The sequence below is a fragment of the Podarcis bocagei genome (genome assembly GCF_964188305.1).
Source record: "Podarcis bocagei genome assembly, chromosome: 1".
In the NCBI taxonomy this organism is placed as follows: Eukaryota; Metazoa; Chordata; class Lepidosauria; order Squamata; family Lacertidae; genus Podarcis; species Podarcis bocagei.
In genome coordinates this window covers 28,848,995-28,872,752 of record NC_138125.1, presented here as the reverse complement: position 1 = coordinate 28,872,752, position 23,758 = coordinate 28,848,995, and the positions used below count along the sequence as shown (strand labels likewise).

The following is a 23,758-nucleotide window of genomic DNA, read 5'->3' as shown; positions in this document are numbered from 1 at the left end:
GCCGGGCGCTCTGCTTTCAGGGCGCCCGACGCTCCGGGAAGCAGGCTGCTATCCACAGCCTAGACATCCCTGCGGGACCTCCCGCAGGGCTGCCTAGGCTGCGGATGTGTTCCCGAAGCGCCGGGTGCTCTGCTTTCAGCACGCCCGGCGCTCCAGGAAGCAGGCTACTATCCGCAGCCTAGACAGCCCTGCGGGAACTCTCGCATGGCTGCCTAGGCTGCAGATGTCTTCCTGAAGCCTGGAGAGCAAGAGGGGTCGGTGCGCACCGACCCCTCTCGCTCTCCAAGCTTCAGCGAAAGCCTGCATTCGCCCCATAGGACGCACTCAGATTTCCCCTTTGTTTTTGGAGGGGGGAAAGTGCGTCCTATAGGGCGAAAAATACGGTACTTTACAAACCATAGATAAAGCTAACCATGGTTAGTTGGCATTACGCTAAGAACAGACATGTCACCACATCACAATTAACTCTAAAGAGACAATTTGTGCAGGGCTGAGGAGGAAGGAAAACACAAGCCTACAAGACGCTCCCAATGAAACAATCGTGGCTAAGAGAGTGTGAAGGAATGGAATGTTTTCAGCCATTTTTGTATTATGGGGAGTTGCAGAACTGCAGCTTTCTATTTTAGAGGCTGTTCTCACCGGGAGGTTCAGAAGGTCAAACAGGAGATTTAAACGTTCAGCCCAGCAAACTGAAGCCTAAAGGGGAAACAAAGCCAAAGATCTAAAAGGGAGAAGGAAGAAACACAACCAATTTGTGGAATTCAGAAACCGAAACGGAACTCTAGTGCCTTTCTTACCGGGTAAGAGGTTGAGAGGGGGAGTAGAAATAATGCATGTAAATACAGATGTTAGAGTCAGAGATGAGGAAGAACAAGTTGAAATCAGAAGGGGGGAAAAGCCAAGAATGAGTTTTATGAGGCCCTAAGCTATTGAAGGTAATGGGCCCCTTTATATGTCCAGCTGTCCTTTGTCAATAACAATTTGTCGCTGGGTTGTTTTTGTTGTTGTTGTTGACTATATGCTATACAGCAATTTATGGACCTAATAGGTATCTAAAGCCATTTGCAACCAGCAAAATATGTATTTTATCAAAGTAATTGTTGAACGGAAATACAATTAAGAAGAAATATATTAATAGTGAAATACAATTAAGAAGGAGTATATTAACAGTGAAATACAATTAAGAAGAAGTGCATTAATAGTGAAATAATTATTAATACATACTGTTGCTGTATGTAGGTTTTATTTTATTTGTTTTTTTTATCTTATATTTTGGAAATGTACATCCAGTTTTTTCCCTCCTTTAATTTTTTTAATTTTTGGGGGGGGCCCCAAGAGAGTGGGGCCCTAAGCTATAGCTTGTTTAGCTTATACGTAAATCCATCACTGGCTGCAGTGGATCCAAAAGCTGAACGAGGAGAAATGGAAAACATCTAGATTAGATTTAAATGAATGTGGGGTTTTTTCCTGCTATTTTTCATTTGCTTTTATGGTTAACTGTTCAAACTGCCTATAAAGTTAATTGTTTTGGTTTAACCTTTGCAGGAGGCCTAGTTAAATACCCACACTATCCAGTACAGGAAGTCTGGATCAGCATGTAAAGTTCCGGAAGTTAAAGGGCCTCCTTAGTGGAGGCAGCCAGAAAATAATGATATCCACTTGCTGGTAGTGGTGATTAGCTGGTCTGAATCCTTCCCCTCCTTCTCTACAGCCCCTGTGGTCACAGAGATCATGAGATGATACATTTGCACTAGACAATAGAAACGTTTCTGATCTTAAATTCTGATTATTTGATTATACCAACTACGTCAAAAGGATTTCCAGATGTGAAACACAATATTGGAAATGCAAACAAAAACAAAACAACCATCTCTGCACTATGAATGCAAAACCAGCAGACTGGAGAACCAGCACATCAATTAAAAATCAATTCTCTCCCGCTTTTTATTCTGCAATAGCAGTGTTCACACATGTGCAGGAATAGTGCCAGAGAAGCTCAAAGGCATATTTCATGATGTGCAAAAACGCTTTTGGGACTAAATCAAGAAACCTCAAAGGGGTTTCTAAGAAATTGTCAAGAGACACATTTCAGCTATAATGGCAACTTCCAACACTTCCTTGAGATGTTTATGAAGTGTTTCTTACACAAGCGCATAGATAAAATGCTAAGTCTGAACTACCCCTTCCTAAAATAAACAGAACACTGGTAGAAATTTAGCATCGTCATCAGAGGCTTCTCCTTAAAAATGTTCGTAAGCACATAAAGCTGTGTTATACCAAGGCAGGCCACTGGTTTACCCAGGTCAAGCCTTTTCTCAAGCTTGTTTTCTCCAACCAACAATGGGTGCCATCTTACATAAGAGCTTCATGCATAGACACAGATTCACAGAGACCCAATTAACGCATTCTCCCAGCCCCTTTTATGAAAAACAATAATCCCCATACCCTAAATTAAGACACACACAAACCACAGAACACCCGGGATAATATCAAAAGAATAAATAAGATATCATATCTGGTTCCCTCACCAGGGCAGTAGAGAGATGATTCTACTATTCTGCAGTTCAAAAGAATCCTCTAGATTACTGCATTCAACATAAAACTGACAAGGTCTTTTTAGTTTGGAGAAAAGACAAGTGAGAGATGATGATGATAACAACAACAACAACAACAACAACAACAACAACAATATTTTATTTATACCCCGCCCTTACTGGTTCAAAAACTGGGCTTGAGGTGGCTAACACCCAATTTAAAACACTTAAAACAATTATAAAAGCAGCATAAAATATAGTATAAAAACATGAATAACAATAAAATTCAAAAATCAATTAAATAATCCCCAGGGCTAGCTGGCTGAATTAGTCCTACTTGGGCCAGCGAGGTGGCCAGGGGAGAATTAGCTGTGGGGTCTCAGAGCGGGTGATCTTCATAAAAGGGGAGGGGGAGGGAAGAGAAGGGAAATAAAAGATCAGGCTGAATTCAAATTAAAGGCCAGGCGGAATAGCTCTGTCTTACAGGCCCGACGGAAGGAGGTTAAATCCTGAAGGGCCCTAGTCTCATGGGACAGAGCATTCCACCGGGTCGGAGCCATCACTGAAAAGGCCCTGGCCCTGGTGGAGGATAGTCTGACTTCCTTAGGGCCCGGGACCTCTAAACTATGGTTATTCATGGACCTTAAGGTCCTCTGCAGGGCATACCAGGAGAGCCGGTCCCGTAGATACGAGGGCCTTAAGCCATAAATAGTGATGTGACAGAAGTTTATGACATGGAGAAAGTGGATACAGAAAGGCTTTTCTCCAACTTTCATGACACTAGAACTCGGGGACACCCAATGAAGCAAAATGTCAAAGGGTTCAATAAAAGTAAGTGCTTCTTCATGTAGCACAAAATTAAACTTTGGAATTCGTTCCCATGGCAGGCAGCGATGGCCGCCAACCTGGGTGGCTTTAAAAGAAGAGTAGACAAATTTATGGAGAAGTTGGCCATCAGTGGCTACTAGCCACGATAGCTATGTTCTGCCTCCACGGCTGGAGGCTGTAATGCAGGGGTCAGCAAACTTTTTCAGCAGGGGGCCGGCCCACTGCCCCTCAGACCTTGTGGGGGGCTAGACTATATTTTGAAGGAGGGGGGAATGAATGAATTCCTATGCCCCACAAATAACCCAGAAAGGCATTTTAAATAAAAGGACACGTTACCCATGCTACTCATGTAAAAACATGCTGATTCCCGGACCGTCCGTGGGCTGGGTTTAGAAGGTGATTGGGCCGGATCTGTCCCCCAGGCCTTAGTTTGCCTTTGTTCCACCAGGCCTTTGGTCAGGGCACAGCCTGACTCCCTCCTTTGGCAATCTTCACAGAACTTTAGCCTAATGGTTGCCATCAATTTGAGTTGAATTAATTTTATAATGAAATGATTTTAGAATGTTGTACTATTTTATTGTTGTTAGCCGCCCTGAGCCCAGCTTCAGCTGGGGAGGGCGGGATGTAAATAAATTTTATATTATTATTATTATTATTATTATTATTATTATTATTATTATTATTATTATTACCCATGCTGTAATGTTTCTGAATACCAGCTGTTGGAAACCACAGAAGGAGTGTTCTTCTCTATCTGCTTCTGCTTGTGGGATTCCTACAGGCATCTGGTTGGCCACTGTGAGAACAAGATGCTGGACGAGATGGAGCAGAGTTGGCCTGATCTAGCTGGCTCTTATGTTCGGCATCTCATTTACCGCTACACAGTATTTCAAACATTTGGAGGGCGTTTTTCAGAGGCAGCCGCATTCATTTTGAAGAAGATGGCCGCTGACAACAGCTGCACAAAAGCTTATCTGCTAGCATACTAAAGATTCAACGTTTCATTTCAATTGTCATCAGTATCACCGTGAACTGCTTTTCCCAATACAGGATTCATTTCCTAACAATACAGAAATGTTCATATGCTGTAGAAGTGTTGAGTAATCCTCTCAAGACTTTTCCTGTTGTCTCATCTCCCCGTTTTTTGGGAAGCTATCACCAGGAAATTTCATTTTGTCAGTGTGCTGGATTAACCGTCTCAAGCACAGAGTTTGAAGTTACAGTCTGTTCTTGCATATAGCAAACACGTGACCACCCGAGTAATGCCTCACAAATGTAAACTGAGGGGAACAGATCAAAAGAGGACAGAGTGATGTATAAGGTCATGGCCTCAAGTCAATAAAACAGTTGTTTTTTTAATAGACTTACTAGAATTTCTTTGTTCGGGAAACAAGGAGATATATCAAGGTAATGATTCCATGAGTTCTTGGAAAGCAGCTAACATGGAATGATGACTAAGCAGTGTGTATCCTGATTATAACAGAAGTTAAGGATTAAAAGATAATCCAAATATAATAGGTTAACAGACTACTAACTACAGAATTCAAGAAGCAGGAAATCTTGAGGAACTTTACACAGTTCCTCCATTATCAGATGTCAACACTACTGAAAGCCAGCTTTAAAGCATTCTGCCATTGGCCACATTTGCATGTACTGATAAGATCAGCTTTCTAGCTTTTTCACTCTCTTCCTGGCAGCAGCTGGAAAAACAAAGTAGGAAGCTATCAAATCACATTACATCATAATCAGAGGGATCATAGTTTGTTGCTCCTGAACAAGCCACAATCAACAAGTCAACAACGAACTATGGTTTTAGATTGGCTAACAATTGTGGCTTGTTTTTGATGCTTTTGAATTATGGTGCTGGAGGAGACTCTTGAGAGTCCCATGGACTGCAAGAAGATCAAACTTCTCCATTCTGAAGGAAATCAGCCCTGAGTGCTCACTGGAAGGACAGATCGTGAAGCTGAGGCTCCAATACTTTGGCCACCTCATGAGAAGAGAAGACTCCTTGGAAAAGACCCTGATGTTGGGGAAGAAGGAGGGCACAAGGAGAAGGGGACGACAGAGGACAAGATGGTTGGACAGTGTTCTCGAAGCTACTAACATGAGTTTGACCAAACTGCGGGAAGCAGTGGAAGACAGGAGTGCCTGGAGTGCTCTGCTCCATGGGGTCATGAAGAGTTGGACACGACTAAACAACTAAACAACAACAACAACAATTGTGGCTTGTTAGAGAGAAACAAATTGTGATCTCCGGTTAGAACGTAAAACATACAAATAGCCCATCTAGTTATTGCTATTATTATTATTAAATTTATTACTTGCATTTCACCAGCAAGGTCCCAGTTCAATGTACTGTTCTCACAATGGCCCATCAGATGCAGTGTTCAAAACTCCTATTGTTCTAGGTGCATTTTGCAACAGGGAATTTCATTAGAGTGAGCAGTTTCTGAGCACTGAGCGCAGTACTGCACCTAAGATTTCAGATTAAAACTGCAGAGTAAAAGGAAAGGAGTACCTTTTTCTGCCTCCCCACTTCTGGCTACTCTCTGAAGACTGGAAAAGCGACCCTGTTAAGAGTATTAGGTGGGTGGGCAGGGAAGGACTAGACCATGTGAAAAATGAACATAGTATTTTAGCTGCAGTTCATTCATTTTCAGCTTTGTATTTTTGTTATAAAGTGTGACTAGACATTCCGTTGTTGCGCCTGTAACCAAGGTTTAAGGTGCCATTTAGTTCTTAGTTTTCGTATTTCAGTTTCTAACACTGACCAGATATCTAAGGGAAATCAGAAAGTATGACCTGAGTATAGCAGGAGTTTGTTTTCCCACTTGTGAATCCCAAGAATTGGAGTTCAGAGACATACTGCCTTCAACAATGGAGGCAGAACATAGCCATTGTGGCTAGTAGCCACTGATAGCTTTATCCTCCGTGAATTTTTGTAATCCTCTTTTCTAGCTCTCTTGTACAGTAAAATCAGATGCTGCTAATTGCATAAATGAAAGGCAATAGGCTCTGTTGATAGCGGACACCCAAAGATCATAGACTCATGGAATTGCAGAGTTGGAAGGGTCTCCAAGGGTCATCTAGTCCAACATTCTGCAATGCAGGAATCTCAGCTAAAGCATCTACAACATATGGTCATCCAACCTTCACTTAAAAACCTCCAAGGAAGGAGAGCCCACCAACTTCTAAGGGAGTCCATTGCACTGTCAAAGAGCTCTCATAGCTCGCACTAAGTGGCTACTTCGCCACCTACTATTATTTTCCAACCAGAGGCACAACCAAGAAAGCTATTACCTTTATGCAAGAAAAAGTTAACTTAAGCCGTGTGGATAGAACAGCGCAGAATATGGTCAGGAACATTACGTTTAAAAGCAGACAAAGCGCATAAGAAAACTTGGTTTTAAAAAATTAGTTTATAATTCTTTACTTCCAAGTTTGAAATAATTAGCACAAACCCTATGCCTATATTTGTGGGAACAGAAGCCACAGTCTCCGCAAATGCTATAAAACCATTTGATAAAAACTGAATGTTACAAAAATAAGGCTGCCAAACTAGAATGCAGGATTAAAAGGAACTCAGTTTTGTGCACAAGGTGTGGGTGGACAGAAACAGCTAACTGTGAAATAAATGTACAATTTAAATGGCACGCAGTGCTTTGTCATTTACAGAATGAGACTGGGGGCAATGAGTAAAAGAATAGGAATGTGATGTGTTTTTTAGCGTCTGATTTTTTTTTTGGAGACTACAAACAGATCCAAGTCTTTCTTCTGCAATATGTGGGATTGAACATAAAAAACACATGTTTGAAATGTTCTGTTTGTTGGATCCTTTGTAATTGGACACCTCTTGTGCAGATTAAGATAGACCAATAAAATCTGGGAAGCACATTCATGACGCAACTCTACATATCAAGTTCGGACATTAGTCCAGTCCACCCATCTGTTTGCAGGAGACAGGAAAATATAACACACATTTCTTGTAATAACTTTAAAAAAAAAGTCCGCAGAGGCGAAGGTATTACAAAAAAAGCTAAAAGAAATACTCAGTTATACCATATATTCCAAGGTGCACAACTCAAAACACTTATAGATTTTTTGAGTTATTAAAAATGTAGATCATAACATTAACTGTGAAAAAGCATATTTTGCTACAATTTTAGCTTGATTTTTTTCTTTTAACCCACAGTCTTCTATAACCCAGCTTTCTGCCCCATGGCATGCTCTCTCTGCAAACTCCACCCACTTCTTCCCCTTTCCCCTTCTATCTCCCTGTTCCCCCCTTTTTTCTTCCTTAAGCATGTTTTTTGCTCTGCTTCTTTCATACCCATTGAAGTGAGGTCCACCTGTTTTTTATAGGGGGGAAACCAGCTTTTATTCACCACTGCTGGTTTACCTTCCTACTACTACAACCAAATGCCTGCACTTTATTGTTTACCAACACCTTTAATTATATCCCAGTAGGTGTGCCAGCCAGACATGCTTTTACTATTAAAGTAACAAAATATTCTTTATAAATTATAAAGGTATGATAAGGTGAATTGCCTCACTGGAAGGACAGGTCGTGAAGCTGAGGCTCCAATACTTTGGCCACCTCATGAGAAGAGAAGACTCCCTGGAAAAGACCCTGATGTTGGGAAAAATTGAGGGCACAAGAAGAAGGGGACGACAGAGGACGAGATGGTTGGGCACTGTTCTCGAAGCTACAAACATGAGTCTGACCAAACTGCGGGAGGCAGTGGAAGACAGGAGTGCCTGGCGTGCTCTGGTCCATGGGGTCACAAAGAGTCGGACACGACTAAACGACTAAACAACAACAAAAGGTGAACTGCACGCTGTACAGGTAAAACTCAAAAAAATAGAATTACAAAAGAATAGTAATTACTGAAATAAATGAACTTTTCCACAATATTCTAATTTTTCGAGTTTCACCTGTACTTCCATTTGTTACTGTTTCTTGAAGATTTACTTATATTTGCTGCAGTAAGGTTGCTGATGGTTACAGAGATTTACATAAAGATGGCTGGTAAAACCTAGTTAAAACCTAACTCTGTTTAACTTATAAACCCATTACCTTTAGCCCCCCTTCCCCAGTTCATCTCATCACTACGTAGTTGATGCCGGCTGGTTTCTTTTGAGCCAGGTCTGTAGACTATTCTTACTCACATCAACTCCAGAAACTCCTTGCAGAATTCTTCTCAAAGTAATATTTGCCCTTAATGGCTTCACTGCCAGTCTTCACCTTTAGCTTTGCCTTTATTCCACCTGTTTCTGCTTCAGATCCAGGCTTTCACCGTCTTCTTCTGATTTTTTTCTTCACCTGAGCCCTCTTCTTTCCCTCTTCTTCATCTCTGCTTCCAGTCTCTCTCAACACTAGCAGAACAGGCCTATTTATGTCCCAACCAGCCTATCCTTCAACCAGTCTGAACCGCCCTGAGACCTGCTGGTATAGGGCTGTATATAAATTTAACTAATAATAATAATAATAATAATAATAATAATAATAATAATAATAATAATAAATCTTATCTGAATGGCATAGAATTCTCCCCTACATCAGGCCACTTTTCCTGCCCAATGAGTGCTCAATAATTCCTACCCACAAGCCAATCAAAAGTGTAATTTTACAATTTTCTCAGTATTTAAAGAACCCAGTTTTCCCCAGGCCAGCCAACTGTTAGTCACCAACAGATACGTAGTACAGTGGTACCTTGGTTCCCAAACTCAATCTGTTCTGGAAGTCCGTTTGACTTCCAAAACGTTCGCAAACCAAGGTGTGGCTTCTGACTGGCTGACTGGCCCCGGAAACAATGCTGACAGCCGAAACGGACATTCGACTTCCCAAAAACGTTTGCAAACCAGAACACTTACATCCGGGTTTGTGGCGTTCGGGAGCCTATTTGTTCAGGAGCCAAGCCGTTTGGGAACCAAGGTACGACTGTATCACAACCCTTACATGTTCCCCGTACTGATACACTGTATCAAAATCAAGCCCTTTGTCTAGCAAATTCATTTTAAAAAGTGTTTTCTCCACACCCATACTCTACCCCTATTTATCTGCTCATCCCTGCTGTGTTTGGCCGTACACAAACTCCCAGCTTTTCACACAGTTAGATGCAGATGAGCTATAAAGCATGGCTGGATGGGCAGTTAGGACAACTGACATCAGCTCCACTATGTGCCTCTGAATCTAGTAGTGGTAGAGGAAGATGCGAGTCACAGACATTCTCTCATCCTAACTTTAGTTTGGATGGGCTTTGGGCAGTAATTACATTACGCTAGTAATATAGAAGACAGTGAAGCGTGGCTCTTCCCTGTGTCATCAGGGAGCTGGGCCTACATGGGAGAAGGCCATTTTGCATCTCCTAACTACACCAACACCTGGAAACTCAGCCAGTGTGGGCATTTTAGGACCCAAACAAAGGCTTCCCTTACTTGTTTCTAGGGTTTTTCACATTTTCCTAGCAGCAAAGAAAGGATTCCCATTGAAGCAGATAGCAAAGCTCAAGACGGTATTTCTGAAAACCAATACATTTAAAGATATATTTAAGAATACTGTATACAGAACTATTTGGTCAACATAGTGGTGTTCCTTTTTTGAGCACAAAATTACAAGTAAATACAGTTCTGTCAGGAGGCAATTCCTATCAACGGGACACACAGCTCTCATGTCTTTAATATATAATCCCTGCAGCAAATATCCAACAGCAGATTTACATACACTTTCAGAAACGAAGATGATGTTTAAAAAGTGCTCTGAACAAAACCTGCTTTGATTCAAGTTATGGAGTACATGAAGAGATATCAATTGTTTTCCTAAGTAAAGACAAAATTACCAGTGATCATTTTAGCAACTGCTTCTGCAATGCAAGAATAGTAAAGCATTTCAAGAGACTAAGGTCAATATCCGTCCATCATTAATTTTCTTTTGCGGGAGAATGAAGGTTCACAATTTTAACCTAGAAGAACTGAAATGTACTCTTTGTACCAAAAGCAAACAGAACCCCTCAAACTTTGAGCTCTCGCTGTTCCTTTCACAGAAAATAATCTGGTTTGCTTTATGAGCACACGTCATGATCATCCGTGAAAAGCAATTAAGTCAGCCAGCTTCGTCTGTGACAAATTAATCGTGTTTCAGAATTCAGCAGAGTTCTAACCAACTAAAATAAATATTTAAAACTTCAAAATCCACAGTTGGGCAATACCTTTATTGGAACCAACCAAAATGTTACAAAAGTAGTTGTTGGCATCGGTCTGTCTCAAGAGACAATGGCATGCGCCTCCATGGGTGAAGCCAAACCACATTGTTTTGCTGCGTTAGCAGCACCAAAGTGACTTCCCTGGTGTGCAAGCCTGGGAAGTATGTATGGGTCCTGGGCTTCCTAGGCAGCAAGACTCCCCTCTTGGCCTCACTGATGTGGTACAAAGGAAATCAGAGCAATACATTGGGCACCAGCTTGGCTGCCATAGTTGCCAAAAGAAGGTGTGCAAGGTGCCATCCAACTGTCTTAAGGACTCCACTCTGGATTTGTGTAGTTTACTCCTTAGCCTTTTCTTCTGCCGAAGATGTCCTGCAAGGCAGCAGAAGTTTAGGATCAGAGTTTTCCTTGATCTAGATGAACTACCTTCCCAGGTTGACAAGCCCCATTTGCCTCTACAGCATGTGCAGAAAGTATCGCAAGCTTTATAAGGTCAGCTTGTAGATTCAGTTCCAAGACAGAGGTTACAGGCTGACTAAGCTCCTCCCAGGTGCTAAAAGTATCATGTTCTGGTATGAAAAATAAATGGATCCTCCCCGCCCTTGAGAAATTAAAATGGCTTCAAACCTTAAACAAAACACATAGGTTCCTGGGATAGGCAGAGAGCAGAAGAGAAATGTGGTGGGTTTTGAATATTGCAAAGCCAGGATTTAGGTTTGGATAGCGTCCAGGTAAAAGATTTGATTGAATTCAAAATGTATAATATAGTGTTATCTAGTGACTGGAGGAGATGTAAAGTCCATCTTCCATTGCTGGAGTGTGGAAAATTGGTTGTGATAGCAGGAAGATCATCTTATGTTACAGAGAATCTGCAGGCTTGAAGGAAAAGGGGAGTGCTGGGACTGGGTAACATGGGCCAATAGGGGCCTAGCACTGAAAAAGTCTAACCAGACTGTACATTAAACTCTGCAAGTGAGCAATTCCTTGGCTTCGTACCAACAGCAATACCAGCCTGTCATCTCCATCTTTCTGGAGTGATCCAGCCATGCTACAGGAATAAACTAAGGTCCAGGCCTGCACCTGCAAATTAAATGTGCAAAATGGCTCCAGAAACACTACAAACATACAATTGAACCCGGAATCTTCTTCTACCACTAAACTAAGGTCCTTCCCCTTTTCCTATTTCTAGTGAAAAGGTAAAAAGGAAAAAGAAAGAAGTCGTTTATAATTCTGAAGATCCAGAAGGGCATTTTGTAACTTTTAAAACATTCAGATATCTGTGTACTTTGTTGTGTCGTGTAGTGGGAACTATACTGGGGTGCGAGGGCTGGAAAAAATGCCAAGATGTTTCTCATCTGGCAACCAATGCACCGCTTTGGTTTCAGACAGTGCATGGGTAGATGAGTCTAAAAATCCCAGGACACAAACAGAGTCTCATATCATTGATTAAAGCAGGGATGAAGGTTTTATGATAATATTTGCAGGGGTGGACTAGATGACCCTTGGGAATCTATAATTCTATGATGTTGGGGAGGGTCATACTGATGCATATTTTGCTCTAGGAGGCTTAGTTTGGTCACAATCGAGTATACATTTCCAGAGTTAATGCTAAATACATTACTTCTGGCAAATGAGCAACCATAGATGCTAGAGGGTGCTGAAACTGGGACGCGGGTGGCATTGTGGGTTAAACCACAGAGCCTAGGACTTGCCGATCAGAAGGTCGGTGGTTCAAATCCCTGTGACGGGGTGAGCTCCCGTTGCTCGGTCCCTGCTCCTGCCAACCTAGCAGTTCGAAAGCATGTCAAAGTGAAAGTAGATAAACAGGTACCGCTCCGGCGGGAAGGTAAATGGTGTTTCCGTGTGCTGCTCTGGTTCGCCAGAAGCGGCTTAGTCATGCTGGCCACATGACCCGGAAGCTGTATGCCGGCTCCCTCGGCCAATAAAGCGAGATGAGCGCTGCAACCCCAGAGTCAGTCACGACTGGACCTAATGGTCAGGAGTCCCTTTACCCATGTACTATCTGAAACCAAAGCAGCACATTGGTTGCCAGGTGCATCCCTCCGCCCCAGCTCTCCCACCCCACCAACTAGACTTATTGAGCATACTGGTAGATGCTGCTAGATTACCTATGTGCCTAACAATGACAATTCTACTGTATCACAATGGGAGTGAACTAGTTTTGTACTGGGGATAGTAAACATATGTGGCTTTAATTGATACCGGAGCAGTAACAGCTTTCATTTTCTTGTCCATATGACTACTTCAGAAACAAATATTAATAAAACTGGCAGCATAGGAAAGGATTTAAAGGATTAAGTTTTGAACATGGCACTAAAATAAAAAGGCTGCCTGAAAGATTCTCAAGACACAAATGCAACACAACCTTTCCTTTTCATGAAATGCTAACACTGAACAATGCTCAGTCACTGTGGGCTTTTCTCTTTCTTTAGACATTGGGGTACAGTGGTGCCTCGGGTTACAGACGCTTCAGGTTACAGACTCCGCTAACCCAGAAATAGTACCTCAGGTTAAGAACTTTGCTTCAGGATGAGAACAGAAATCACATGGCAGCAGTGCGACAGCAGCGGTAGGCCCCATTAGCTAAAGTGGTACCTCAGGTTAAGAACAGTTTCAGGTTAAGAACGGACCTCCAGAACGAATTAAGTTCTTAACCCGACGTGCCACTGTATATGCACTGGAAATTTTATCTGTTGAGGAGAAGGAGCACACTTGCCCTGTCTCACCTGAGAGAGGTCGGGGGGGGGGGAATATCTTGGACAATGGGAGCTACCACCTTCCAAACGTTCTGGGGTCCCTCTAGAATCAGGGGAGAACAAACAGGTATACTGTTTCTAAGGAGTTGTTTGTTTGTTTTGAATATCTGATAAACTCGAGAGGTTCGAGACAGTTGAAGCATACTTTCCACTTTCAAGCACCCCCCCCAAAATCTACCCTAGCCCAAATTGATCTCTCTCTTTTGAAGGATCTAATCAGTCTGAAACAAAAACACCGAGGTTTGAAAAGAATGACTTATCCTAGCAAATAACTACATTAATGGTCCAGCCTCCTTTTTTAATTTGAGAAAGTCACTACTGTACTATCCAAGAAACATAAGCAAGGAAAGCAAAAATTGTATGAAATTATAGCTATGTGTACACTGATGTTCCTTTGCTAGTCAAAACCCCTCCTTTTTCAGATAGGATGCACCATTCATTTTATTTTTGTTGTGCTCGTTTGAATGTTTCATTATCTAGCATATACAGCTGTGTAAGAAGTTGGCACTCCTGCAAACAGCATATCTGATTTGATATATTAATTATCAGCTAAGTAAGGTGTGCTTTAATGATAGAATCCAACAACCCATTTGCCGCAATGCTTGTTGTCTTTATTGCTTTTCTTATCTCCATGATAGACCACAGCTTGAATCTCCTGGCACCTCTTTGTTCTGAGTTTTCAGTCCCAGTGGATGGCCACTTCCATAAGACCCATATAGAAGAAAGCACAATTGCATGCTACCTCTACCTCTTTCCCTTGACTTCATGCTCTCAGTTTCTTCTTCACCCCCACCCTGTCTACTTCACTTGTATATTGTTCTATCTGTGGCATGATTTTCTCACTGCACCAGCTGCAGGTGCCCCTTCTACATCACCTTCCTAGTGCCATGAGAATTTGCTCCTCACTCCTCTGATTCAATATCGAGGCGAGGGAAAATTAAACAAAAAACATGGAACCAAGGAATAAAGAGGCAGGCCCAGCATCCAGATAGGGACCCAGTATTTTATTCTACTGCAATAAAGTGGAACCTTGGTTCCTGAACGTAATCCGTTCCAGGAGTCTGTTCGATTTCCGAAACAGATTTCCGAAGCCAGGGCACGGCTTCTGATTGGCTGCAGCAGTTAATCAGAAATCCTTAATACCCTGGTGTGAATTCACGAGAGGCCTGGAACAATATCCTGGAGGCTATTTGAGCCATCTGTTTATGCCACCCCAAGCATTCCTAGGGATAGATTAGTCTTGTTGTTTATGGGACAGAGAGCACAGGGGCTGTAAAATGCAGGCTCCTAGAAAAGACACAGAGAGCAGACCTTTTCTTTTCATGCATTCAATCTAAGAGGTTAAATGGAATTAAAACAACACATATAAAACATCTAAAATCATATTATACTCAAAGTATACACCTGAGGCCTCTAATTCTTATATCAATAGGTCTTTGACCTCATCAGCCAAAAAGGACTCTTCACACTGTTCAACAAGATACGATACCCACTTGAGTTCCACAAGAGGGTTGTGTCCTTCCACGAGAACATGCACTGTACCATCCAGTACAATGCTTTAGCTGCAGCAGGCACTGTAACTCTCCAACAGTTTGACTTCACCCCCAAAGGCACACTCTTCCATTGTTTCCCAAGACAGACAGATGCCAACAAAAACAGTTCTATCCAATTACATGGGTGTGCCTTCTACATCTGTGCTTTCGTGTTTCTCTCCTTTGAATATTGGCTAAGTGCTCAGAAATGAAAGCATATACCAAGAACAAACTTAGTTGGTCTCTGAGTGCTCACTGGAAGGACAGATCGTGAAGTTGAGGCTCCAATACTTTGGCCACCTCATGAGAAGAGAAGACTCCCTGGAAAAGACCCTGATGTTGGGAAAGATTGAGGGCACAAGGAGAAGACAGAGGACGAGATGGTTGGACAGTGTTCTTGAAGCTACCAGCATGAGTTTGACCAAACTGCAGGAGGCAGTTGAAGACAGGAGTGCCTAGCGTGCTCTGGTCCATGGGGTCACGAAGAGTCAGACACGACTAAACGACTAAACAAAGGTGCTACTGGACAACTTCTTTATTTTTATATATATTTCAACTGCATCAGACCAACACGGCGACCTATCTGAATCTGCTCATAAACTTTTTCTCAGACGCACCACAGATGAATGCCTATCCCAGTGGCCTGGTACAATATTCCCAAAGGATGCTTTCAGCCTCATGGTTATCAAATTTACTCAAGATGGCTCAGGAGATTCAGATGAAGCATTTCTTAGGGGGAAATGCAGTTCTATTGAAATAAAATCTCCACAACTCAAAATTATGGGAAACTGTGATATTCTGTTATGAGATAACATTAGTATTGGTTATAACTGGACCTGGAGAACATTATTTTTCTGTTAGTTTAATCTTCTACCCACACTTGAATCACTTTTGCTAAATTACCCTCTCATTCAGGCTTATCAGTAGCAGCTTCGCTACATTATCTGTGCCAAGTTAAGAACTCCAGGTGCAAGGAAATTTTGTGGGGGGATTTAAACTGAAAGAGAGTTGGTCACTCTTTTTTTATACAGGTTTTGCTGAAGCTGCCTAACATATGTTACCATACATTTTGTGTCACCTTGAGGTGTGGAGTTCATTGCTATCCAAGTACTAACAAGCACAGCACAATTAATGTTTGGAATAGATGCCGTGATGAAAGCGCTTAAGACATAACACCTTGTGCCACATTGTTTCAATGTTTTATTTTTCTATATTCTGAAGGAACTCTTGCTCTCCCAAAAAATCTGCAAGATTCTTCTATTCTATCAACTTCTATGCAACTCCAGGTTACAATTTTGCAGGACATGAGTCATGTGCTCTATTCTTGAGCTATGGCCCTTCCCCAAATAGTCTGCTAAAGTGGGGGGGGGATTGAGGGCCACATGAGAAAGAGTTTAATATAAGGGGGGTGAGGACACAGCATTAAGCAAGGTACTCAAAAGCAGACTTATTTCACTGAAAAGGCAATAAAGGCAGGAAATAAGAGGCTAAGTCAGCTGGACATTTTTATGGAGGGATGGAGAATGGGGGGTCCAGTGACAGAGTCAAGATCAATTTAATAAAGGAGCATGAGTCAAGTGGTATTTATGGCCTGTCTACCATTAGCCTACGATAGTGTTCTCAAAACTGACTAAAGACGAGAGGTTCTGATTTATCTCAAAATCCCCAGCAGATATTTCTGAAAGCAAAAACACCACACGGTGTTAAAGACGAGGGAAGAATGGTCAATTTATACAAAGCTTTTGAAAAATAAGTTTTGTGTGCAGCTGCTTCAGCCTGAGGATAGAGATATCCAATTCTGGTTATGTCAGACATCAAAGGTACGCACACATATATTTGCATGAAGCAAATCACAGCTGATTGTTTGCCAGAATACACATAATTTAAGTATTCTCAGTGAAACAACAGGGAGGGGGGAATCCTTCTATCTCTAAAAATATGCAGAGATACTTAATCCACACCCGGGGGGGGGGGTTGTCAAAAGATAAATCCACAAGTTACACACACAACCCCCCCCCCCAAAAAAAAATGTTGTCTAACAGCTTGTTCTTTGATTACAGAATTTCTCTGTTCTAGAAAAACAAAAAAAACAGTTTGAAGGAATAATGGTATCCACTGAAGGAACTGCAATGGGGGAGGAGAATGGAAAAGGGATACACACTGGAAAACTATCAGGATCATGTAAGAATTTCAAACCTTCATTTACTGTTGGAAATTAACTTCCCTCAATTAAAAATAAGATAACAGAAACACATTGTACGCTATCTGTAAAAAAAGGGGGGGCAAGATGTTTGAGATAACTGCAGTAAAAGGTAAAGAAATATCTCTGAAGCAAGGGAAAGTACACCAAAGAGTCATCAAAACAATGACATCCCAGACTTGTGATCTTGTAGAATTGGTAGGGGGAAAGAGGGGGAGGAGATGAAGCAATAGTCGACTCAGGCAATCTGAGGTCGAATCCCAAACTATTGACTATTGCCCAGTTAGCAGGCGTGGTCTGGATATGTCAGAAAGTCCAACTCAGTTCTCCACTATGCATACACAGCAGCATTTAAGAGCTTAAGAAGAGCCCTGCTGGGTGAAATCAAATACTATCAAGTCCCCACAGTGACCAGTTAGGAGTCACCACTGGCCTCTGGGAAGCCCACAAACCAGACATGAAGGCAATCGCCCTCATCCATTGTAGTTCCTCAGTAACTGGTATTCAGAGGCATACTGCGTCAGATCCTGGAGGTAGCACAGAGTTACCATGAACAGTAGCCACTGATAGCCTCATCCTTTCATTAATTTGTCTAATCCCTTTTAAATTAAACAATGTTGCAGGCTATCAACACACCCTGTGGCAGAGAATTTTGTACTCCGTGTGAGGCAGGAGGCTGCCTCAGCAGGGCGCTGAAGAATACACCAAAGCACAGCACAAATCTCTTAATTGAAGTGCACGCTGGCTCCCATTAACCAAGCACCACAGAGCCGTCAGGAAACTGAGCCACAGAGCAAGTGAACTGAACACTCTGGGCATGCACAGAATCGTCTTTTATCCATTCATTTTGATCTGGAAGGTCAGGGAACACTCTGCCCATTGCTCCCATCATCCCTGACCATGATGGGTGCAGCTGATAGGTGTTTTCAACCAGGCATAGGCAAACTTGGCCCTCCAGATGTTTTGGGACTACAACCCCCATGATCCCTAGCTAACAGGACTAGTGGTCAGGGATGATGGGAATTGTAGTCCCAAAACATCTGGAGAGCTGAGTTTGCCTATGCCTGTTTTAAACTAAAACATCTAAAGCTGTGGTTCCCAATTAGCTAAGTATTGCAGACCCCCTGTTTTTCAAAAGCCAAGCCATGGAGCCCTTTCTTTTGAAAAGGTTGATATTTCTATGGTAGTTTTTGTTATGTGAATGGTGCCAAGGACTGCCTGGGTGGGTTATGCAGACCCCTGGGCTCCACAGTTCACCAGTTAGGAACTAATGAGGCAATACCAGATTGGGAAAGGCTACTTAAAAGACAGCCACCCATAACTTTAATGTCAACTATAAAAACAAAACAAAACTGCATTCCCCATAGATATCCGGATGTTTCAGATAAGTGACCTTGTGTTACTTTCCATATGCATTTCATTCTCTCTTCTATTCTTTAATCTCTCATTTTTTTATTCTTCTGAAAAAAATAATTCAAGTAGGTCTGCAGCTATTCCTGCTAATTGTGTACCATACCGCAACATATAGTATACACCAGTGACTTAGCATTATCCTGCAAATGGGTGTGCAATATAGTATTTGTTACAGCAGTATGCACAATTAGCAGGAATAATTCCTCGCTATTTGCTATTTAAGTGAACATCATTCATCAGAGCTCAGAGTTGTGTTGTTGGGTAAGTTATATGTGAATACTGAGTGCAACCCCAATTAGATATGCTCTGGATTTAACCTTAAACTACTTAATATTCTTGTCAAAACTGATGCAAATTGTACTCCAAATAAAACTCTTCCTTTTCCTACTTTGATTGCAAATTTAAAGAACAGCAACTTTCTTAGATACTCCCTTCCATACTGCTACAGGCCCAAAGCACAAAAACAACAGAGGGGAGTTTAAGATTCCTCACTTCCTGGTGAATGCTTTGGCAATAATTACTTTTTCATGATAGTCACCACTGCAAGAGATTCCAATGACACACAATGACCTACGACAATTATTTTTCTAAGGGAGGTTGTGACTTTGCAAAAGAGTGGAATTCTTTTGGAAGGTCAGGGAACACTCTGGCCATTGCTCCCATCACCCCTGACCACTAGCCATGATGGGTGCAGCTGATAGGTATTTTAAACCAGGCATAGGCAAATTCTTCTGATTATCTGAATGTTTCACATTAATTTCTTCAAGGATCACAAACTGACTTATAAATCAGTATTTTTCAATCCAGAAAGTCAGTCTCTCTCTCTCTCTCTCTCTCTCTCTCTCTCTCTCTCTCTCTCTCTGTGTGTGTGTGTGTGTGAGAGAGAGAGAGAGAGAGAGAGAGAGAGAGAGAGAGAGAGAGAGAGAAGATGCATGTGTGAGATCTGAATTGGTGCAGAAGTGATGCTCTTGATCTGCTGTCCAAAATGAGAGGATCTGAAGCATGCTATCTGCTTCTTTCCTTCTCTCCTCTCACACTAATTCTGCTATCTACAATTTACTGTATCCTGTTTATGTACTTATTTTCATTTTTTGAATTTCTATTCTGCCCTTCATCTGGGGACCACAGGACAGTTTACAATATGAAAACACAAAACACATAACATAGTAACAAACAATAACCCCCACAAACACAGTTTAAAAGACCATAAATTGTTTAATTAGCCAAAAGTCTGTGAGAAGAGAAAATATTTTGCCCAGTACCCAAAGATATGTAACAAGGGCGCCAGGCAAGCCTCCCTGGGGACAGCATTCGACAAGTGGGGAGCCACCACAGAAAAGGCTCGATCTTGTGTTGCCACACTTCAGACCTCTAATGGAGGAGGCACACAAAGGGCTTCCGATGATGATCACGGGGTCCAGGTCAGTTCATACAGAGAAAGGCAGTCATGGAGGTGTTGCGATCCTTAGACATTTAAGGCTTTATAGGTCAAAACCAGCGCTCTGAATTGGGCCCAGAAACTAACTGGCAGCCAGTGCAGTTGAGCGAGGATTGGTTTTGTATTCTACAGGATATCATATGCATCAACAAAAGGCATGATGCATGCTTACCAGATTTGTGCTCTATAATTATGGCCTTGACTATGAGGAATCCCAATAGTGTTAACCACATTTAGCACCAATGGCAATGTAACATTACAGAATGTTTAAAGCAAACCATGAAGAGAAGAGGAAGTTTTCTGGTGAGAAAGCAGGAAGAAGGAAGCTTGTGGGTGGGTCTTTGCAAACTCTTGCTCACGGTTAAAGAGATCTAGAATGTTACATCTGCACAGGAACGAGGCTGACAGACAAAAATTGCCCCTCTCTAATCCATCCTCTTTAGAGAATTTTGATGCACAGAACTTTTAACTGGCATAATTCATACATGTACAATAAAGCAAATTATCTGCAATACAGAATCTATAAGATGTTCCCTCCTTTAATTCATGAGGGAGAAGGTAAACAGAGCAAAATTATGCCACAGAAATCTTTTTGTATGCAAGGCTGTCTACAGTAATCCAATTAATGAATTAGCGGAGATCAAAGGGCAAGGGATTTTCATTGCTGTTATCAAATGAATATTTACTGTTTTTATTACATTTCGTTGATGTTTCCTTTTGTAGAATTGGTTTTAAACACTGGTTAATTTAGAAGATTAGCTTTCTTTTAATCTTAAGGTTTCTTTAAAAAAACAAAAGTTTTAGTTTAATATAAAACTAATTGTCAATTACACTTCAAGGATGCTCAGTCCAGTTATGAAAGATTTAACGATTCAAAGAGTGTGCTCAGATGATACAAATATTTCTCCTCCCTTACGCAATTTAGAAAAACTAAGAACAAAATCCATGCAAAAATAATTGTCTTTAATGAACATCAGCTTATGCTGTATAGAAAAATATAACATCTAATGCTTCGGATACTCCATAATTATGAAGTTTAAATGAGGCAGCTGCATACATTAGCAGAAGCTAAGAACTACAATAATGGACAGTAGCAATCACTTTTATAATAGAAGGAAAATAACAGAACTTCTCATGTACAAGATTAGGACTAAGTATTCACAATGTGACATTGTGAAAGGCCTTATCTACAGAATCTGGCAACTAATAAAGACTGCAAAATTAGCAGGTCAAAACAGTAGTGATATATGTATCTGAAATTTCATGTGCTTTAAAAACTATTTTTTTTGCATTTAAATTAGGAGGAAATAATTCTACACAGTGGTGGACAAGCCCTCCTCCTTGGCTTAAGTCAGAATGGACTCAGGAAAAACACTTAAAACAACAACAACATTGCATCACTCCACACACATCAAATCATTTGCAAAGCTTGATCTGAGTTGGACCTCCAGCCTCTCTGGACCAGGAGTGAAGAACCTCCTTCAGACTAGGTCAGTGCTGATGGGAGGGGGGCTGGAGGGGAAAAATTGGGCCCAGGGATCCAAAACAGATGGGGGAATGGAAAGAAGAGTAGGAGGAAAGCCCTCTGCAAGTGAGCAGTACAAACCTCAGCCAATAGCAATTGGCTACCAAGCAACTGGGACGCGGGTGGCGCTGTGGGTTAAACCACAGAGCCTAGGACTTGCCGATCAGAAGGTCGGTGGTTCGAATCTCCGTGACGGGATGAGCTCCCATTGCTCGGTCCCTGCTCCTGCGAACCTAGCAGTTCAAAAGTGCGCCAGTGCAAGTAGATAAAATAGGTACCGCTCCAGTGGGAAGGTAAACGGCGTTTCCGTGCGCTGCTCTGGTTCTCCAGAAGTGGCTTAGTCATGCTGGCCGCATGACCTGGAAGCTGTACGCCGGCTCCCTCGGCCAATAAAGCAAGATGAGCACCGCAACCCCAGAGTCGGTCATGACTGGACCTAATGTACAGGGGTCCCTTTAACTTTACCTACCAAGCAACCAAGTAAGCAGGGGGCTAAAGAGGGGAGAAGGTGGCAAAAAGAGTGGAAAGGAAATGGGTGGACCGTCCCCATTTTGATTCTGGCAGTGACTACCACTGGCTTCAGCCCATCCACTGCCAGCATACGGCCTGTGGCACATTACCCCTGAGGGAATGTGGCCCTCAAGAGAAAGAAGGTTCCCACTCCCTTCTATAGACCATATGCACTATGATCCAGTGCAATGGAAACACAATGCAAAGTGGAGAGGTACGTAATCAGCTTTGTATCATTTGCAGACTGAAAGCAACAATCAGACTGAATGCCTATCATATTCACTGGACTGGTTTCCGTACCAGATATGGGGAATAAGCAAACACTGACAATTCACACTACCATTTTCGCTAACATTCTCCTGCATCCTACTTAAAGGTATGTCTGAATCTGAAAATGTTGAAGACTCTTTATTTGACTCAGTGGTTGAAGTCATTTAAGTCATTTAAATGTTTTAGATCAATGATTTAATCAATGATTTAAATCAATCATAAAACAACCACTTCAACAAAACTACATGAATTCTAACCTTTGAAATCAGGCCTGTCTCCAGATCTAGTTAGTTGCTCACTAAATCATGTTCCTATTTTCCACTTTCATGTCTTTTTCATCTCTCTCTGAAAACTATCAGTCTCCAGCGTAAGAAAATCAGTGACATTTGGATCTCATAAAGTCTTAAAAGACTTACAAAGATGTGTGCAAATACTGCTGATTGGATTACCATTTCTTTCTAGTAACAAAATGTTAACAGGAAAAAAATTATAACCACCCAAGCATCTTGATGCCACTGTGAGAATGAGACAGCTAAATGATACATTTGGGTGACTCAGAAGGGAGAAATAAAATTAAAACATCCAAAAATGCTAGCACACAAATCTACTCATTGTTCTTGGCACCATCTCATCCTCAATGGATTTTATCCCCCCCCCCCCGTATTTTTTTTAATACTGTATTGATATGCATAGTTGCAAAATGAACTGCAATTCTTCTGGGAGTTTAAATGATAGTGGGTGTGACTGTTTCCAATTCCAAAATACTTTTCATGTTTCTGAGTTACACTCCCAATTGCTTTTCTTCTTAGCTGAGCATAAACACTGCCTCTCTAGATGAGAATTATAACTTTTCCATTGTTGTTTTGATGGAAGGCGATACATGAATTCCTTACAATTAGAGGTGGGGAATGTTTGGCCCTCCAAATGTTGTTGGACTCGAACTCCCATCAGCCCCAGCCAGTGTAGTCAATGGTTAAGGATGATGGGAGCTGGAATCCAATAGCAGCAGGAGGCTTATAGGTTCTCCAGGCCTGTTAGATTCCCTAATCAGAATTTGCTCCACATCACTGACACTTAATGGAAGTGGTAGGAGTGGGAAAACATGAATACAGGCATCCTCCCACTTACGTGGGGGTTACGTTCCAGGCCCCTGCGTGCCAAAGTGAAATCACGTAAAGTGCGGAGCACCCTCTAAACACTATTTCTGCTGCTCCCTCTTCAATGCATACCAAAAGGACTGTATCCAAAGATATCCGCAACTAGGACTGAAGCTCTGGGGCTGGCAGGAGGATGGAGGGCACGTGGAAAAGCAGCGGCTGCACCACCCCACACATCAGTTATTAGGCAGGGAGGCTGAGCAGCCTAAACAAAGCCCCGCTAAGCCTCTGGAAGATAAAAGACTGTTTATGTATGCAACAGCTGCAGCAAGAAATCTTAGCCCAAAAATGGAAACAACAAGAAGTACCAATGAAAGAAGAGTGGCAGATGAAGATGATGGACTTTGCAGAACTGGCGAAGCTGACAGG

The 23,758-nt window shown here is 41.9% G+C and overlaps 1 protein-coding gene and 1 long non-coding RNA gene across 7 annotated transcripts in view; one reads left to right on the top strand and one right to left on the bottom strand.

Moving 5' to 3' along the window:
• CEP128 (centrosomal protein 128) overlaps window positions 1–23,758 on the bottom strand; it is a 191,390-nt gene that overhangs the window by 87,481 nt on the left and 80,151 nt on the right. The window lies entirely within an intron of this gene.
• Window positions 478–22,359, top strand: LOC308575865. The gene is made up of 3 exons (XR_014002954.1): window positions 478–800; window positions 16,937–17,057; window positions 22,206–22,359. It is a non-coding gene; the product is annotated as an uncharacterized lncRNA (long non-coding RNA).